At 40.5% G+C, this 20,029-nt stretch overlaps 1 long non-coding RNA gene across 1 annotated transcript in view; it reads left to right on the top strand.

Moving 5' to 3' along the window:
- The first annotated feature begins 12,898 nt into the window (after window positions 1–12,898).
- The window catches only part of LOC142086086 (uncharacterized), a 35,030-nt gene continuing 27,899 nt past the window's right edge, over window positions 12,899–20,029 (top strand). Inside the window, exon 1 of the long non-coding RNA XR_012674964.1 lies at window positions 12,899–13,021. This is a non-coding gene — a long non-coding RNA (uncharacterized LOC142086086). The remainder of the gene's footprint in view (window positions 13,022–20,029) is intronic.

Below are 20,029 nucleotides of genomic sequence, written 5' to 3' on the forward strand. Positions count from 1 at the left end.
TATCCTTCTTTTTCAGAGTAATTCTGTCATGTGGCTCACAGGAGATGAAAAGCAGCTTTGGATGTCTCAGATTCTTCTGTTTCCAGTTTATTCAAAACCACTGGAGGATTGTGTCAAATATCTTGGAATGAATAAGTTACCATTCCAGGTGTCTCTGGTTTTTTGATTACAAATGAGTTTGCAGTCCACCTGAAACAGATCAAACATTACTACTGGGAATTGTCAATGGGGCTTAGGCACTTCTGGAAATCCTACTGCTGTGTATATTATGAGCGCAAGGTAGCAGAACTGACCTGTGCACTGCAAAACCTGTTTGACATTGTTGAATAGAAAAGGGGGGGGAAAAAAAGATTAAAAAAAATTGGAAATGAAAGCTGAAAGAATGCTGTATATCCCTAGCAAGGAAAAAAGCAGGAAGAGAATGACAGAAAGTATTGAAAGTCCAGAACATTTGTCTGCAAAAATAGAAATTATGATCTGGCTCAAAGACCTGCCTGATCTGGGCTCCCTGCTGATGGATCTGCCTGTTTCATTGCTTTGTTTCCCTTTTAATATTTATTATCCCTTCAAATATTTGGAGAGAGGGAGAAATTTTTTTAAATTCTTTTTTAAATTGAAGCCTCAAAGTAAGAAGAATGCTTGTACCGTTTGAAATCTAGAGCTGTAGAAGACCAAACATGCTTTTTCTCTGCTATGAAACAACATGAAGATTGAGAAATTGGGGAGAGAAGAGAATCTTCACCACCTCAGCTCTTAACCAAAGCGGTGTTCTTTTCCCAGCTCCCAGGGTGCTGGGACTGTCTGTTGTGACACCAGTTTAACTAGTGAAGAGCTTGCCCTCGCTCCCCATCCTCCTCAGTGTCCATCACTGCCACTTCAGCAGAAGTTGCTGCCCCTCCAGATCTTCCAAGCTGCAGCTGTAGTAGTTCCTCAATCCAATTCTGTCAAAAAGATCCAGTTAATTTAAGCACTTTTAATAGTAGAGGGTTTTGGTTTCCTTTTTTAACCTGGATGATTTTGACAGACTGTGGAACCGAGTGGGCAGGGGAATGAATTATACTTGGACAGATGGTCCTTTAATTCACGGTGCTATTACTACTTCTATGATGGTGCTGCGATACTGTAATAAACCCGGCGGTGATCATAGCTCTATTGCGGTAGGTGCTATACAAACAGAGATGGAAATAAATCCTGTCCTGGAAAAACTTCCCTATAAGACAAAATATCCAAGAGGGGGGAGAAGCTGCGGTTATATAGGTGAAATGATGCATTCCCCTCAGTGCTACAAGCAAGAATGTAGTCTGAATCCTGTAGGGAAACCCCAATAAGGGCAGGAGCTCACAGCTTCTAAGACAGATTCAAGGGATTTATGACCATACTGGCTGCTCCCAAAAGCTAATTATAAATTAGGACTCCAGCCATGCTCCTCTCTGAGGAGCAATCATGCAAACTTACCTTTAGGTGGTAAAACAGACCCGTCGCTGCCGTTGTTCCTCATCCCTTTTCACGCTTTGCCAAAGCCACATCCATCCCCGCTGGGTTGGGGCTCAGCTCCACAGCTCTGGCACAAGGGACAGGAGCGTAAACGTGGGTGTCACTCACGAACTGACTGGGTGTTGTGGGGATGCGGTGGTGCCATCCTGCTGATACAGGGTGCAGGGCATCCTTTGGGTGTAGTGGAGGTGACACTCCTCCCCTGCTTGTTTCCAAGGGAAGAGCTCACCATCACTCACTGCAGAGTCTGCAGGGTCCAGCAGAGACCCAGGCCTTTGCTCTGCTCACGGCAGGACGAATTATGGGGCATGAGGCGCATGTAGCCCAAGCAAACAACAAAGGGTTAGAAGGAACCATTGTTTTCCCACTTTTACAAAGAGGACAAAAGCACAGGGCAATAAGCAGTTAGATCCTCTGAGGTGAGTGCAACAGGTTGCCAGTTTTAGTTATCTAATAATTAGACCGCTGCTGGTCCATGGGAGAATATTTGACAGAATTTTACATTGACAGAATAAATGCTTTGCAATGCAGTACGTGTGACATTTCCCTGAAAACTCTTGAGGTCCGGTTAGTTTTCCTGTTATTCTGGAGTATGACAAGGTGCTTTCCCAGGTAACACCAGAAGACAGGCCTCTTGTAGGCTTTCTACATTATGAACCCAAAAATTGTTCCCTGAATCTTAGCGGAGATGTGTCTATCAGCGTGGGGGTACATTAGAAGACGAGAAGTGTTGGGCACTAGAAGTAGTAGACCGCAGTCTCTGGGTTTTGGAGCCTGCCTCACCCACAGGGCTGGATTGCCTAGTGATTTATCAGGCTACAGAGACTACGTACCCTTGGGACACTTTTGGATTTAAGGATAAAATTATAAGTTTACTTGTAAATAATCATTAGTAGTAATAGAACATTTGCAAAGGGATGGAAAGCCAGACACAGGATTCAGATAATGGAAGAGCAACACTAAGCTGTAGCCCCTCTGCTCTCGTCTGCTTTTTGTAGTAGGAACCTGGGATGCGACAGCAGGAAGATCCTTTTGGGTGATTCCCTGTGCTTCTCCTGATGGCAGCGGGGAGGCGGGCACTGCTGATGGGATCTGGCCTGCAGAGGTTAGTCCAGGCACACAAAGAGAACGTCTAACAAGACAAAGAACTGAACTCACTTCTACATCTGTTGGCTTAATCACAAAGCCATTGCTTCCTGCAGCCAGCAGAGCTCTTCCAAACCTGGCTAAATTAATTTGATTGTACTAAAGGGATGCAAAAATGTTAATATAATGGATAATAATCTAATTATCTTTGTGCCACAGAGTTTATTGTGGGGTTTTTTTTTTCATTTTCCCCTAGGCTATAGGGTGTATAGAATTACCAGAATGTATAATCCTGAGTAATTGCTGATTGATCATTTCTTCTTTGTTCACAAATTGCCCGACCTTAGAAAATGGCTCTTTGTTATCAGAGAAGAGGTTAAAACTTTGTTAGATAAGGTCAGGAATTTCTCTGACAAGTATATGTACCTGGAATACCAAGCCAGACACATCAGTGACTAAAGGGGAATGGGAATAATCACAACAAATATCATATCCCAACAGCTTACTCTGTGTGGTTTCAGCTATGTTTTTTGCCTTGCCTTTATGTTTAATTAAACTAATACTATACGATGCTGTTAACAGGGTTTCTTATTCTTCCTTTGATAGTCTCAAAGCCAGTAAAATAGGCTGTGGTGGTTGAACAATTATGCAATTAATGGCTCAATGCGGTTGGCAAGTGTGTTGCTAGGGAGATAGTCAAAATGATTTTTTTATTAGTGCTGTAATTCAAGGTGGGTCCCAAAGAGGATTGTAGTTTCTGCCTTGTTTGCTGTCATCTCTGCTCTAGATGTCAAAGCGAGAGAACCTTGTTCGTGTTGTTTTGAGAGCATAAAGGAAGTGGAACAGAGGACATTTTAGTGTATTGATTTTTCACTTGTTTTTTTCCATCTTCCTAAAGCATTTTCTGGTCTTTTAAATTCTCTCTATCAATCATGTTCTTTTTCTTATTGTTGGAATAGTAATAAGATGTTCTATATAAATGTCTTTCCCTTATTATATAATGCCCTTAGTCAGGCTGTACTCTATAATTATTTTCTGCTCCTACTTTTGTCTGTAAACATCAGCATGAGATTTTTCTCCTAACTCCTTCACAGTAACATGACTGTGATTTTATTTCCAAGGGGTATTGGTTGGGCAGCTTTAAACACTCCTGCCTGGCATGAGATAGCATGTGTCTGTCCACGGCTGTTGGAAAGCTCATCCTTAGGAGTTGCTGACTATAACTATGCCCAGCCTAGGAGACGTTTAGACACTGGTGGTGGTTCATGCACCAGTACCTGGTAAAACCAGCAATACCCAGGACGGCTTTGCTGGTAATTACCTCCAGGGTTGCGATATCCCTGTGCCAGGAAGGCAGACGGACATGCCGACCGATCTCTGCGCCACAGCCAAACACCTCTGCTTCAGGCAAAGGTTCCACTGACCTCCTCACGCAGCACTGTGTATGGTTTGAACTGAACAAGTTCAGGGTGTGAATGAAATAAGGTAGGTAAAGAGGCCTGTAGATATGTATAGGGGAATATAGGTGATGCTATACTTAAAGGTATCTTAAAACACCTTCCTACAGCATTGTCCAGTCGCTTCTTGTCGAGATGTATATTGAGGAAGCTATATCATGATGCATCTTAAAGCTTAACCTTGCAATTTGTGTGCCTTTGTCTTCTGACTGCTGGTATAATAAAAATAGTTAATCCATATGGATGTAAGAAAAGGTAACAGATATCCCACAAACAGTGAGTAATGCTTCTCGCACATCACCCCATCCCAATCAGCACACCATGCCTCACAGCGCGCAGCCTTATAAAAATAAACCCTCCACATCATTATTGGCAAGCCATTTTCATCTGCAGTGAGATGATGAAAACAGACCTGTGGTCCCACAAAAATATGGTTATCTGCTTGGGTTTCCAGGAAAGCTCTGAAAACTTTGGAGGAATTGGCCTCCAAGCAAACTCGCTTCCCATTGACGTGCACTACATTTGCAATTCCACTCTCAACTAGCAGGGAGCCTCCGGGTGAATAGCATTTAGCTTTCAGGCTTTGAGGGACTTGTTTGCTAGATGCTGAGGCTCCTGGGCAAGGCATGCTGTGATTCTGTGTTTTAATGACATGTCAGAGCGATAGCCTGGGGCAACAGAAATCCATGGACATGGGGATTCTGTGCATTTAAGTTTTTCTGCAGGATTTAGAGTATTCACAAAGATTTCCTGAAAAATGTGTCATATTTTCCAACATATAAAGTTCTCACTTTTGGGAAACGAAATTTCTGTTCTCCCTCTAGTCCTGGGAGACGGACTAGAAAGTGAAAATGGATGTGTTTGGACTCTACAACTTACCAGAATTGAAAATACAGGTTAATTCCTCAGGAATTAAAAAAATACCAAACCAACACACCTGCAGTTTCCCCTCACTATTCCACGTAAAATCACAAAGAAGGTGCGGAGGACAACTGGGATAGTTTTGCCAAGGTGCTTTGTGAAATCTGTGGCTGTGCTGCCACACATCTCGACAAATGAATTTGTTCTCATTGCAGAGAACACTCACCAGACCAGCCTCCCGATCCTGTTCTTGCTCTTTCCCTGCTTCATTAGTATAAGTTTAAACCTCATCTTTCGGCAAAAATCAGCGTGGATGCTGCTGGCTGAAGCACCTCGAGTCCCTGATTTAGAGCACTGCCTGCGGGTCACAGGTTTGATGCTGAGCAGATCTTGTGTGATTAAATAAATATTCAGATGATGAGCAAAACCCTTGTGTGGATGAGCGTCTCCGTAGGATTGTGTTAATGACGAGTGAGTCATATAATTTAGACTAACTGATCATGCCTTGTGTATCTGTTTATTAGGCTGAACAGCTTGCTTCTGCTCCTGTTCTGTGTTTATATTGAAATGAAGTTACAGGAGCTAAAGGAGCTAGCTCAATCTACAGAGTGTGGTGGGATAACACCAAAGGGCTAGTCTGGAGGTGAAGCAGATGACTGCACTGTGGTTACGGGAGCAGCAAGCTCGTCTTTTTTGAAAGAACAGGAAAGGTTCAGAAAGAATTTGGCCCACTTTTGCACCTTTGAAAATGGTCACATTGATTTCAGTTCCTGGAAAGGAACATAGGTGGTACAGTGAGGCTGAAACAGTCGGGATCTCCGGTTTGTGACTTTAAGACAAACAAACGCCTTCCCTGAGCAACTGAAAAAAGCAGGGCATTACGGCACCTGCTTTTTTTGCAGGTATTAGGAAGGCAACCCAAAGAGACGTTTTGCTGATTGACATTGATTAATTAGACCAAACTGTACTGGATCATAACGTTGAGGATGCAGTTTAGTTGGACACCTGAATATCCATTGTTGTTCACCCTCCAGGGTTTTTATTTTCATTGCTTTTCTTCTCCTAGAGGTACCAGAGAGATCAGAACGAGGAGAATCGCTGAAGGACAATTTGGTATTTCACTCACAGGGATCTGGACAATGTGCAGATGACTAATGCAGCTATTTCAGACGTAAGAAAATACATCCAGTAGACAGCGAGCAACCTTACCCTTGATTCTTTCTAACAGGGCTTAGTGGATGCATAGATTGTTGAGTTCTTTGATTTTAAACGTATCTTTTCAAGAGCTGTGAGCAGAACAAGGCCAAATCCTTGGATGATGAACAGAATCCTTGTGTGGATGAGTTTCTCTGCAGCGCTGTATAAATGACAAATGAGTCACATCATTTTGACTAATTGATCTTATCTTGTGTTTTTGTTTATTAACATGAAATCACTTACTGCTGTTCCCATTTTGCATTTATATAGATATTAAGGTTGCAAGTAGTTAACAGTTAGGTTTCTGTTGAACTATAATGGTAGGGGGTAACCAGGCATTTTCAGGTGGTTTTGTGCTCATGCAACAAAACCAGCAAAATTTTTTTTTTGTTTTGTTTTAAATGGTAAGCTAAATTGTGACTTGGTCCTAGCAGTCACTTCCTGGGGTTTACCAGAGAAAGTAAAGCTGTGGACATGTTAGTATTTCCAAGATTTTAGACCAGGCTTAATGATACTACCTTCATGACTAGGCATCACTACCTTCATGACACTACCTTAGAGCACCACACCTAACATATGAGCTGGTTCTTATGAACTCCTTTTTCAATCTGTATCAGTGTTTTCCTAACTTCTGACACCTAGGAACACTTTTTTCCCTGAATTAAAATTGGTGGATCTCCACTAGCTAAATAGATGTCTAAGTCCATCTTCCCCCTCGGCTCCCGGGCCTCATGTGCTTGCCAGGGTTTTCATCTGCCATCCCTGAGCAGCCTGAGGCACAGGCTGTGGTTGTGGCACACTACGTACTGCACCCGCTGTGGGAACTATGGGTGTAGAAGGACAGTTGGGTAGTCCTGGGGTTACTCAACCCACTGGGGGGTTGAGTTGCCTCTAGGGGTGCCCAGCTCTCTTCTATGTGACTTAGGAAAGCTGCATCTGCCAGGGAGGTGCCCAATGTTAGTGAGGGTGATTCTGGTTTTTGTCTCTCTCTGGAGACTGATCTGGACCTGAATAGTGCACGAGTATATATTACCAAGAAAAGACACGTGAGAGGAAGGTAGGGTAAGCTGGAAAAAATTTGGCATGCTCTTTCCTCGCATGTTGTTTGGTAGGACAGTGTTGTGTTTGACAAGCACCACAAGGTCTTGCCAAACAGATTGTTAGAAGAGTAATGAGTATCAAATCATAGTTTTCCAGTTTTGAACCTTTTCCCCCCTGCCCTCTTAAAGAGGAAAAATGAACCAAAGTAGTGCAAATAATTTGTTATCCAATGCTAAAATCAAGACACAAGCAAACAAAAGCCCATGGAATAAAAAGGAAGTGTGACAATGCCTCTCTATATCTTCTTCCTTTTTTGGTTCTTCCTTTCAAATGACTGATGTACTTCAAAGCTTCCAGAACCGTGTTTTTTGTTTTGTTTTCTGAGTAGTTCCAGACAGGAACTAAGGCAACTAAATCCTTCAGAAAATATAATTTCTTTTCATGATGGGACGTCTGTGACCAAAGAGGTTTTAAACCTTCACAACATGCAGTATCTTTCCCAATGTGTGCAATGGTTAAAAAACATCCACAAGAGGAAAGTAAAATGAAAACTGAGGTATTTAGAGATAACTAATCCTATGTGGAGCTCAAGAAGCAGAATTAAGCAAGTGTATTTAACTGCCTGTATTTAATGGCAGAATTAATCTCAGGACATTTAAACACACATTGACAACTGAATTGGCTATCACAAGCTACTGGAAAAGAAGTTGAGATCATTTTTCTTTCATGAATATTTGGACTTTTCTCATCAGTTAATAAGTCCAGAGACTTAAAAGCATTACCATAGATTTTGAAGCTAACTGAATTAAAGGACGTGAACAGTTTGCAAAGACCAAGCTGTACATACTCATTTTCAGATTCATTTCTTCTGTAGATTGTGAATGGAGAAGTGAAATGGACTCTGATGCCAGGTCTATAATAATAAGCCCAGAGAAGAATGCATTTGGAGGAAATCACTAAGAACTCTGTCCTGTGCTGATGTAAAATACTGTAGCTCCTGCTCAGTTGGACTGGTTTGTAACTAGAAAAGGCCAGGTTCTTGAAAGCATTCACAGTAGGTACATGTTGGCTGCCAAGGTATCACTGTAGCCTTGGGATGGGATCATGCAGCATAAAACAGTATTCAATAGGAAAGGAAATTGCAGAAAAATCTGAAAAAGAAGTCAGGAAGGCTCAGTCCGAGACGTTTAAAAATTTAAAGAAGGTGTAAAGTTGAAGAGAATTAGCAGGAACAGAATGTGTCGTGTTGCTGATGTAAGATGTAAGAAATGTTTTCCCATTGCTGGTTCCTACCCAAATGCAGCTGTGCTCATTGCCAAGCCCAAAATCAGTTGAAACACAGGGTCTTTGACACTAACCTTGATTCCTCTATCATGAAAATAGCTGAAGATGTTATTTAACTGGAAAAGTCCAGAGGAATAATTTTCATCTCCGTACTTGGTATCACGGGGAACTTTCAACACTAAATACACTTAAACAGCCTGAGAGGGAGGAGCTGTACAACAGGAGGCAACTACAACTGTAGTCCATAGCTGACTGTGCTCTCAGGGTGACACTCACTGATAACTGGAAGATGTACAAAGCCTTTGGTGGAAAACTATAGTGACACGCAGCATCTTTGCAGGGGTACATTATCCATGCTACCCTTGATGGCCTACAGTATAGCTGGATAGACAGCTTACATGAAGTTTTGTCCAGCAGTTTTCAATGGTTTCTTTGATGGAGAATCCTGGCAGGTAGTTTCCATCTTGCTTCAATATTGGTTTTAGCAACAGGAAGAATTTTACTGTCTAAAATATTAAACAAGTCTTCAAATATTAAACAGTTAACATTCTTCTTTTAGTTGTTAAATTTGTATTGGAACCACCTGGAAGCCGTGGTGCAGGCTGTACGTGTGGAACGGGCACCGTCGGAGCTGGCTCTGCTCTGCGGTACAGGCTCAAAAGCCTCCCCACCCCTCGCCTCTTACAGCCTCGTGCGCCGCACAAAGGGAAGAGCTTTCTTTTCAGAATATGTGACTTTGCTATTGATCTTGTAGGAAAAAAATCCATGCCAATGAGCCTAAAGGGCCAGGCTGATCAAAAGAATAGACAGGTTGATGTTGAGGGTTTCTTTTTCCCCTTTCTGTTGCAGTTTTAACTAATGTGATTCATTAAAATGGGAAGGTAGATAAATGACAAAATCTAGTTTTGGTGATAACTTCTGGGGTCCAAATAATATCCCTGTTCATCCCCTGTGCTGAAAACAAAGGAGCAAATAAAAGAGCATTGTGAAGAGAGAGCTAAAAAGAGCTAATGGTGTTTAAAGGTGAGGTGTCCTCACCCTCCCTCTGTCCCCCTGGCATTGCCCATGCGGGTGTGCAACTGCAATCATTACCGGCAGTGAACTGCATGAGCAGCTGGTCACCTCCTTCCAGGAAGCGATGGGAAAAAAAGTGCAATGATTGTTTGCAAACCTAGCTATAGAAATCATGTGGTTTGTCTGAGCCCAGCTGCAGACCCCAGTTTCTGTGGCTGCAATGCGATGGTGGTACAGCACAGAAATGCCCCAAAGCTTTGTTTTCCGACAGCCACCGCGCTGCTGAGCTGCAGCAGTTCTGCTGCACTTCGTGTCAAACCCATCCTCTGAAATGGGTAAGAAAGTAAACATTCAGCTCCAAGTGTCTATATTTCTAAGGGGGAAATGACACTTCATAAATACTCAACTATGCTATTCTCAACATCCAATTTTCTATATTGGATTCATTTCTCAAATCTACTTACTCAGTTCAGAAGACTGAAATGTTAATCTAACAAGTCCTGCAGTTTTATAAGCAGCATGTAGCTTTTCATTTAATCTGACAGTTGCATTTAAATGACCCTACAGCTTTAGGGTGTTGAGGCAACGATTATTTCATTATAACATTTCTATACAATAATAAATAATTCTATGCATGATAACTCTTGAAAGGAAATAACGTGCATATGGTATGGCTAGTATCAACTATTGAAAGAGTGTGTGCTGTTATGAAAATTTGCCTGTGAGCACCTCAGGAAACCTCTATTCCCAGAGGCCAGATATCAACCGTGCAGTAAAACTGAGCTGTTCCTCATGGTACTTTACCATTTCCCTTATCTGCAGAGAAGCAGGCTTTTTGACCTCTGCATTGCGACTGCCAGCAAAAAATTCTAGTTAATGACAGTTCTGGTAGATCTTAGCATTTGCAATTTTGGAGCCAGCTAAGACTCTGCTCAGTGCACCACTGAGCAGTTGTCAGTTGTTAATCAGCTGAAGTCAATTAGTGTTCTTGCTATGGATTTGTTCAGGGTATGACAGCACTGGATGGCTCTATGGGACTAGAAAGCAGCTAAAAAATGGGAAAGAAACATTTCTAGAAATTCCTTGGTTCTGTGCTTCAAATTCAGGACACTTTTGCAAATTTTCACCGCAGTTTGTAAACTGAAAGTTTTAACCAGTCCCAATCAGCCATTTTATTTAGCCTTCCAAAACTACTGGCCAAAAGCACAGGGCAGTTGGTTTATCCTCAGAATGGTATCTTTAGTTTTGCACTCAGGGGTCAACTGCTGGGTAAGGGATCGCCCAGTAGATGAGCGTCGACCACCCCAGTGCTCGCAAAACGCCTTTGCCTCAACACGCTTTTGGCCTGGTCATCTATTGTCACTGGGAATGGACTAGACCTGGCTGCTACTGGGGAACATGAAGGGAGTCCTACATGTGGATAATGGGCAATAAGGGCTAAAAATGCCTCCTTTTTATGAGAACAAAATGCTGTGCAGCGAAGTGTGGGGTAACCTTGTCTGAGCTCTTAGCTGTCCTTCTTTGAGCCCAAGGTTGGACTAGAGACCTTCTGAGGTCTCATCCAGCCTCAGTTACACTGTGCTCCTAAAAAGGTGGGAGGAGAAGGACAATTCATGACTTTCTGAAACTCTAAGAAGAAAGATTGTGTTGAGTCTTAAATCAAATGCAAGTTTTGTGTGTCTTCATCTCAACTCTCCCCTTCCAGAGCAGCACACAACTCAAATCAATTAACGTAATTCCTTCTTATTTTTCAGAAACGAGCTTTCGTGTTTATAAAAGTTGAAACTTTGGTTTAAAGGTTTTAATTTTGTTTTAAAGTTCATCCGTTTCTCTCGGGAGATGTATTCCACGGAGCACTGAATATATGCATGTACACAGACAATGGCGATTCATTAACTGGATGAAGCGTGGGGACTTGCGTCTGTTTTGTTGACACTTCCTTTCATATGGAAAATCCAGTGCCAAGTTTTCATCTATTCATGTTGTGTCACCTCTTGTAGAAGTCAATATGTCACTATTTTCTGTATGTCAGCTGAGACTGATGGGAGTGCTGACTTTAAAGACAGGTCAGAAAGGCATTGGGAAAAAAAAGCAACAACCTTTGCTAAAGCAGAGTGATGCTAAATGTCACAGAACAAAGATTTAGATGCAATTTAGGGAGCTGACATGCAAAATGTGTACACTATGGAGTTCAGAGACTTGGTTAAAACGCAACAAAGTCTGTGATATTATACCCAGATACCTTATTACTTCCTCATTCTCCTTCAAAGCTCCAATATATCTCTTAAGGCACTGAGATCTCTTTTAGCAGTATTGCAGGTCTGCATCATCTAGTGCAATACTCAGTGGCGTTTTGCAGACCGTTTTCTTCAGCCTTCCCCATCAGTTGGAAGCGTATCTACTCGTATCCATTTCAGGATATTCTCTCCTTTTACATTAGCCCATTATCCCCGAATGGATTCAGACTAAAAGTTTGGCTTAAAGCTGCTTTTGGCTACCCAGACCGTCATTAGAGCAGCCTAAGGAGAGAGCAGAGGCACTGACTGGAAGTGCTTCAGAGCTGGGAATTCTGTGCTGGCATCAGTCCCATTTCCATTCCCTGTCTCTTGCTATTTTCTAAAATTCATGCATTACCATAATGGTGCAATGTACTATAGAAATCTATACTGCGGCTTGCCTTTAACAGGCAAGAAGTTTAGTCTGAGAGCTGGGTGGAGAGAGTCTTATTCATACAAGTAATTGTCATCACAAAGACCTATCCTCCCTGCAGTGAATGGGATGGAGGAATTAGGATGCAGATATCTCTGCCTGTCACTCTCTAGAGGTCACTATTTTGGATTGATGAATTGTGAACCAGAGTATCTGCTGTGTACAGTTTAAGACCTGATTTTTGTCTGTTCTTTCCTGTGACCTCTATTGTTATGCCCATATTGTTACTTCAGTGCTGGAAATCAAAGGCAACCACAGACTAAAAATAGTGTGAGCAAAAAAAAGAGCTTTAATAACTTGGTCTTACCTTTGCATTTCAAAGGATCTGTCACATCATTCAAAGAGCCACACGTTTTTAAAGATAATGCCACCTATACTAGAGACACTATTTTATTCATACCAAAAATTATTGATTCTTTCACCGAACTCGAGTGAAAATACAAGTGAACTAGCTACCCTCCATTCCAGTAATGTGCTGTAGAATCCTTCAGTTCTAGGTCACTTGATTTTATATATATATATGTATATATATGCATGTGTATACAGAAAAGTATACAGCCAAGCCTGGAAATGACAGAGAAGCATTGCTACCCGGGTGTTCAGTGCCCAGTGTGAAATGAGTTGGCTGCTTTCCTCTGTGCTTGATAGAGAGGTGTCCCCATCACAGATCTGTCACCACAAGTGTCGTGAACTGACAGCATCTCTGCAGGGGCTCACGGGTCGAGGAGGAGACACGCTGGAGCCTCTTTCTTCTCGCAGATATTCCTCTGGTTTGAACGCCTCGCAGGGAGGATACGAAGCTGGGCTCCCTCCTGGAAACACGCAAGTGGAGATCTTCGTCGCAGGCCCCGAGGCAGCCGGAGCAGCTTTCTGGTCAGGTATGTCCAGATTTCTCATGCCGAGGCATCTGACAGATTTCCTTTGCTAACCGCTTTCCAGGGCATCTGTTTCTCCGAGTACTCAGGACTTTTCTCAGATTTACTCACAGGTCTTTGTGCTCATAGAGAAAGAGCCATTATTTCACAAAGGTTTCCTGGATATTAATGTATGATTTTATGAGATTTTATTTATAGGAGGATGAAATGAAACGAAAGCAATATTCTGTCATTTCTAGTTCCGTTCTGCACCTTTCTTGGAAAGTATGAAAATAAAATAAATCTGTCAAAACCATTTAAAACTAAAGGATTCTACTTTTAGCTTCTTCTGATATTCCAAGCTGCTTCTGGGGAACTTTGAGGATCTTATATCCAAGATTTTAAGAACTTTGATCAGCACAACAGTTTGAATAATTGTGAGTGACAGCCATAATTATTTAAACTATTGCACTGTGTAGCCCCACCTCCCCTTTAATGGTTCAGGGAAGAATATATGTATCATATTAGCATAAATTTAATTTACTGTCTCATATAAAATGCAAATCAATAAGGCTAAACTTTAAGTAGCATTCATTTAGTTTTTAATGCAGGGCAAGGATTCTTACCAAGGGTGAGGGATAAACAAATCAACATAAATCTACAAGTAATTTGAATTCATCTATGAAAGCAGAGCACAGTCCTTCATAGTGTCTCCTTTAGGGGTCTGGCTGATGCTGTTTTAGGAATTCTAAACTGCTTGTTCTTTACCTGCTAATTTTCTCAAATGTGATGTGATGCAGATCCCTTAAATTCTTTGCTAGAATTATTTAAACATGTTTGAAGGTCAGCTCTTTAGCAATGCCAGTGAACACTGAGGGTGTGAATTCCCAAAATATTTTCAATCCAAGACCAAGATCTAGCTTCTTCTTTAAGGCTGACTGATATCTTAACCCACTAGTGGATGATCCATTTACTTCCTTGGGACAATTACTCAACACCAGTTATCACAGCTATGGGTGTCAGCAGCCAGCACCATATCAACATCTCAGAAGTTTGTAGCCTCCAACACTCAAACCACCCCTGTAAAACGCTGCTCCCCTGTACACAAAAGCTCCCCTCAGAGCCTTGTTTTCTGGCAAGTCTGGGAAAATAAACAGACTTTGAAGTATGCCCTGAAAGCCTTTCCAAACTGTAAGTCAAGTGCGACTTTCTATGAGATGACAAGAGTTTAACATGATTCCCATGTTTATATATATATATATATATTTTAAGTCAGAGTTCTTTATTTATCATAGGATTTGAGAAACAAAAGTCTCCTGCCTTTGATTGCCTAGGAGAAAACATTTTACAGATGCCTCTGTAGAGTTCTAAGGGTTGTTTAAAGTCATCTGCGCTTTTAAAGATGGAAGTTCAAGGGAAATTATTTCAAAGAACCTCAGAGGAGAGAAACCAAAGTTGGCATATCTTCTCATTTGTATATTCTTTAGCTTATATTTGAAAGAAGAAAAAGTCTTGTTGTTTTGTATAGACAGAAGAACTGAGATGGAAATTGCCAAAAATTTAAATCAGCTCTGAAGGAATGAAGACGTGTTCTATCACCTGCTGAAATCAACAGGGTATTGCCTTTGCTGCATTTCAGAACTGGACCTGGATGTAGATAATGCAAATGGAATTGTAAGCAAAGGTTAAAGGCAGAATATAATGGTTAAACCTCTTAAACCTCATCAACTCTCTATTAAAGATGCTATTCAAGGCAAGGCATTTGAATAAAATCTCTTTAGGAAACTTCAGCAAAACTAAAATTTTTATGAAAAATGGTGGAAAAGTGTTCTTTTGTTCATTTTCTTACCAGTTTTAACTATACATTACCATCTGTGTTCAAGGTGCTATTCTGTCATTATTAGCCTTTTTTTGAAGGTGATGGAAATGCCTAATAACATCTAGGAGATTTTCTAGAATTGGAGGATAATTTCTACTTGCAACTTGCTTTCTTAATGTACAAATAACATTTCTGGAACAGAAGTCAGAAAGAGCATTCTGCAATCCCCTTCACCAGGAATCACTCAGCCTTTGAAACAGACACTTTGTCTGGGATTCTGCTGCTTCTCTTCAGGTCTCCATTTAGAAACAAATACTGCAAGAAGGCTACACCTTTATTGAAAAGTGTTTATTTTATTCATCCACTGAAAAACATAACCTGCAACAAGAGTGAGAGACTTTATAAAGGTCTGCAAGAGGTGTCTTAGAACATAATCTTAAATTATTATATCATATTGAACTCACAAAAATAAGAAAAACTTCAATTAATTAAAATAAATAGATTGATAGCCTTTCATTTACCATTAGCATGCTTATACTTCCCTGATCTGTTGCATCTCCTAAACGGTTCACAGTAATAGACACAGTAATTTCAAATAGGATAAAGTGATTATATTATTTAATTTAGAATACGGTTGCATCATGGGAAAGCAGATTATCAGACAAAATGGTGTGTCAGCTTTATTCAGGAGAAAAGAGAATGGTATAGATTATTTTTCCTTCAGACCTAATATCTGCTGTTCACAGTAAGTGACTGTATTTTCTGCTTTGTCATAGTTAATTTTCTTTCTTTTTTGATGTATTTTCCTGATTTTCATAAAAATATCCTATGTTATTATATTATCTATAAACTCAAGTTCTGTTTTAAGATAGTCTCTCAATTTCATTTATTTGTGTCTTCATCTACCTCCATTTTTTTCCCAACGTGTTTAGGGCTCAATGAATCCTTAAGAATCCTTAAGAATCCTCTCCAGAATGTTTAAATGAAAGCATTTGACAGCTCATTTTCGTCCTCTCTAATCTAATCTTCTCCAGCCTGCACATGAGATCTGTGCTCCTCCGTACCTCTTGTCTAACAGCCTGGATCAAGCCAGACCCTCTCCGGATTTAAGTCGTTGAAAGGCAATGGCGGTATGAAGCACCTTTGGCAAACATGAAGTAATTTATTGTTATGATCGTAATAGCAATTTAAGAATGATAAGTTTCCAAAGATCATCCTTAATTAGTTTACTGAATTGAATCAGCAGACCAATATCCAAAGAGCCTGTTTTTGCTTACTGTCCTCACTGCTTACTGTCTTTCTGACTCTCATACTTACCATCTTGCCCTCTTGCATTTGGTGTTTGATCAATATTATCAGAAACCTGATCTGGCTGCCATTGAAATGACTGCAAAACTTTCTTTGTTTTGACTGGAAACATGACCAGGCTCAGATTTTTGTCTTTTAATTAGCAAGAGGTTTTAAAGATGAGTCTCATTATATCTGGCTTCATTTGATCTGCATAGTGACCTTTCCTGGTGCACTCACAGACGCGTTTTCGGAGTCTCACCGGTGCAGAGGAGAGCCCTTTCCATGGGGGCAAAAGGAGCAAAGCAGCAGAAGAATAAAACAGCCAGCTCTGAAGGTGTCCCAAGAAGAACAAAGAATATGACTAATTAGATTACTTTATGGCAGTGTTTAATCTTTTCAAATGAATTGAGATCTGTTTTCAATCTCCCTTCCCTGGTGGTTTCTCTGAGCTATACAACATCAGCGTGTTCTTTGTAGATGTTGTTCCCCAGACTGAATAAAACCCTTGTGAAAATGCCTAACCATCAGAGTTCGCTAATCCACTTTTGCAGATTAATGTCTAAGCTGAACTGTAGTATCTGTCCAGCAAGAGTACCTAGCATTCTCTCTGCTGTTCTCAACACACCTTCATATAATCACTGGTCCCAAAGAAAGGATTAGTCTGTCATTCCTTAAGATTAATTCATCTTCCTTAAATCTCTTTTCAATAAATCTTTGAAATTAAGACAAATGCTATAAATAAGGGATTCAATCAACAATGTAGTTTTAGTGTTCGTTTCCTTTTAGGTTGGGTTTGGTCTCTATGCTTTCTAAAGTCTGTGGAGATTATTCAGTTTCCCTTGCAATCTTTTCATCTCATCTATATGAAATATTTAAACTTTCAACATTTAATAATGATGAATAAGATCAAGATTGGAGCTTACAGCAACTTAAGGAAAATTCTTTCATTTCAGCCGGTGACGGCCTGAGAGTATTAAAGTTACAAAATCAACATTCTTCTGTTTCCTTTAAGGTGATATTGTTGCTGCCCCTTTATATTGAAATATATCTTCTTTTTATGTTCTTGTCATTTTTCAGACTTACTGACTAAAAGATCTGAGTTTTGCCTGGTCCATTTGCCTATAAAACATTGTTCTTTAGGTTGTTTTTTCTGAGATCTGGGTTTAGGAGTGACCTCCGGTCTTTGGCTCCTTAGTAGAGCAGAGGATAGAAGCTGTGGCCTGTCCGCGAGCCCCACGCAGGCTTCCCTAAAGAAATTATTAAAAAGACTACTTACTGAATGTGAGGAAAGGTTGAACGACAGTGATCAGAGGAAGAACTGAAGTATCTATCATAAGTGCTTCTCAAATCCTAATCTTTTAAAAATATTTTAATGTGCCAATATCTAAAAGCTTTCTAGTGTCACCTCTATTCCTTTTTAGTTTCACCCCTTTCTCTCTGAGACAATTTTGAACTTCCCTAAAACATATATACACGTAACTATAGGAAGTGGTAATTCTCTCCTCATGATCCTTGCATTCAGATGTATTGTAGTGGATGCCAATAATATATATTTTACTTATGGGATGTTCATTCAAGGTGCATACTTTTCCAAATGACATATGCAATTTGAGGATTTCATTTGTTTGCTTTCCCCAATACTCCATACAAGGATAACACACCCAATCACCGCCAGATGTTTCTGCCTCTTAGGGAAAAATATTGTGTCATTAACAGTTTTAATTTTTGCTGTTTCTTTGACTAAGTACATTTTTTTTTCTATGGATTTGTAAGTTAAAGCATGATTTCTCTTTCTTTATTTAAAAATTTGTCCAAGTTATTGATCAAATTCCATTTCTGTCTTGTTTCCATCCATATTTTGAATTAGTTTCTCAACTTAATTACCTTTTACACATGTGTTTATTTATTATTTTCAATTTTTTTCATTAATGAGCACATCATCATTAGAACACCTGCATAAGGAAAGCTGGAACAAAAAAGTTCAGTGATTTGAGGAAGATGGTCTCCTCTTTCCTCATCTCCCACACACTCCCATTCCTAATTCTGATGTTGCCCTATTCTTCACCTGTCTTTAGGGGGATGAAGACATTTTGGAGATGGAATCCCATACTGCTTATGCAGTGAACCGTCAGCAGTTGTTCCTCCTGCCCATGGGGGAGTGAAACTGGTGCAGGGGATAGAAAAAAGTGGTGGAAGAAAGTGACATCTGTGACGGTCCAGACGGTACCCTCAGCCTATGGTGCTGATAGTGCCTGGGCCAACATAGATGACAGTATGAAACCTGCATTTCTGAAAACCCAGTTCTAAGTGGATTGTGAAAGAGCACAGCAAATTCTGTTGCAGATCTGAAAATATAACTGAGGTTCTTAAAATCCCAGTGCATCCCTCTCTTAAGCCCATCCATGGACTTGGTAGTGTTAGGTTAATGGTTGGACTCGATGATCTTAAGGGTCTTTTCCAATCTAAATGATTTTATGATTCTATATCCCTAATTTGAAATGGACTAATGGTTGTACCTACCATGAATGGGTTTGATCTCTTCTCTTTTCTCTCTTCCCTTTCCCCTCTTCCTTTCTCCTCTTGTTCTGTTGTGCTTGTTCTAGTTCGTCATGAAATGCCTGAAAATAGATCATTATGCCAAGATAAGGCTCTTCTGATTTTCCTTTTTATCACCTCAAAACTCCTTAAAGGTGAAACATATGTAGGTACTGAAGGTTGTTCCTTTAGAAGAAGCCTTCATTATTACAGCTCTGAGGCAGAAACACATCGTAGAGTTTACATGTTGTTTTAGTTTCTTGTTTGTTCTGCTTTACCTTCATTTCAAACTGGGAATGTAAAAATAGCAAATGTCTTCATTTTGTTTATGCTAATTTCATCACTATGTAGGGCAAACTTCTTCCTGGTTTCATGGCTTCATTTTATATCTTATTCAACATTTCGTTGTTTGATCTTTTTTTGGTCAATAACAAAGGTAGCTTTGGTGACAATCCCTGCTCCTTATTGAATGCTCTTTAATAAGTGTTATTATGTGACTTTACTGCAGTTGTCTCAGAAAATGTGCGATGGCCAACGTACACGTCAGAACACCACTACCAAAATGTGGTAATGGGAAGACCCTGAAGGCATTCCCTGTTCTGGTGTGGTCCTTGTCCTCCTTCTGCTAAAAGGAGCACAGGAAAAAAAGAAAGAAAAAATGTCTAAAAGTTTCCTTTTTTTCTTTTTTTGGTAAACTTTGTTTCTCCCTGCCTGGCAGGAGGGAGAAGCGGCTAATGTCTCCCTGCTGAAAGCATTAACTGATTGCATTGTTGCTTGAGCACAGCAGCTGTCCTTATACATTTAGACTCCCAGTGACAACAAAATTAAGGCAGCCTCCCCTTCTGTCAGGCAATAAAATGATTTTCTCAACTTCTTTATTTCTTCTGAGGACTTCTTCGTGCCTGCCTTTCTATGGCTGCAGTGAGACGCTACATTCGAACCGATCATAATGAAGGGGACCTTTTACTCGCGTTTTCTGGAACCGATCATAATGAAGGGGACCTTTTACTCGCATTTTCTGGAAAGGCGAAAGGAAAAACAAACAAAAAAAACCCCAGATTCCAGTGTGCCCTGAGGACTGATTTCCCCTACTTTTCCATTTTCTTTAAGTTCATTGATGTGAGTGGGTGTTTAATCTCATTTACACCACCAATGCTATGCTGGTAATTGCCCATTGCTTTCTGGTATCTGATTAAATGGATCTTGCCATGACACCCATGGCAAAGCACAATTGCCTGGCAAGGAGGAAGGAGGGTGCTCCTGCATGGTCTTAACCACTTAATTTTTGAGTCTGGGAGGATCCTGAAGCTTTCTGCTAGGTGGCGAAACTAAAGCAACATCCACACATTTCTGGCAAGCTTTCTGTGTGCCAGTGTCTTCAGCATACC

Source organism: Calonectris borealis, chromosome 10 (genome assembly GCF_964195595.1).
Source record: "Calonectris borealis chromosome 10, bCalBor7.hap1.2, whole genome shotgun sequence".
Classification (NCBI taxonomy): domain Eukaryota; kingdom Metazoa; phylum Chordata; class Aves; order Procellariiformes; family Procellariidae; genus Calonectris; species Calonectris borealis.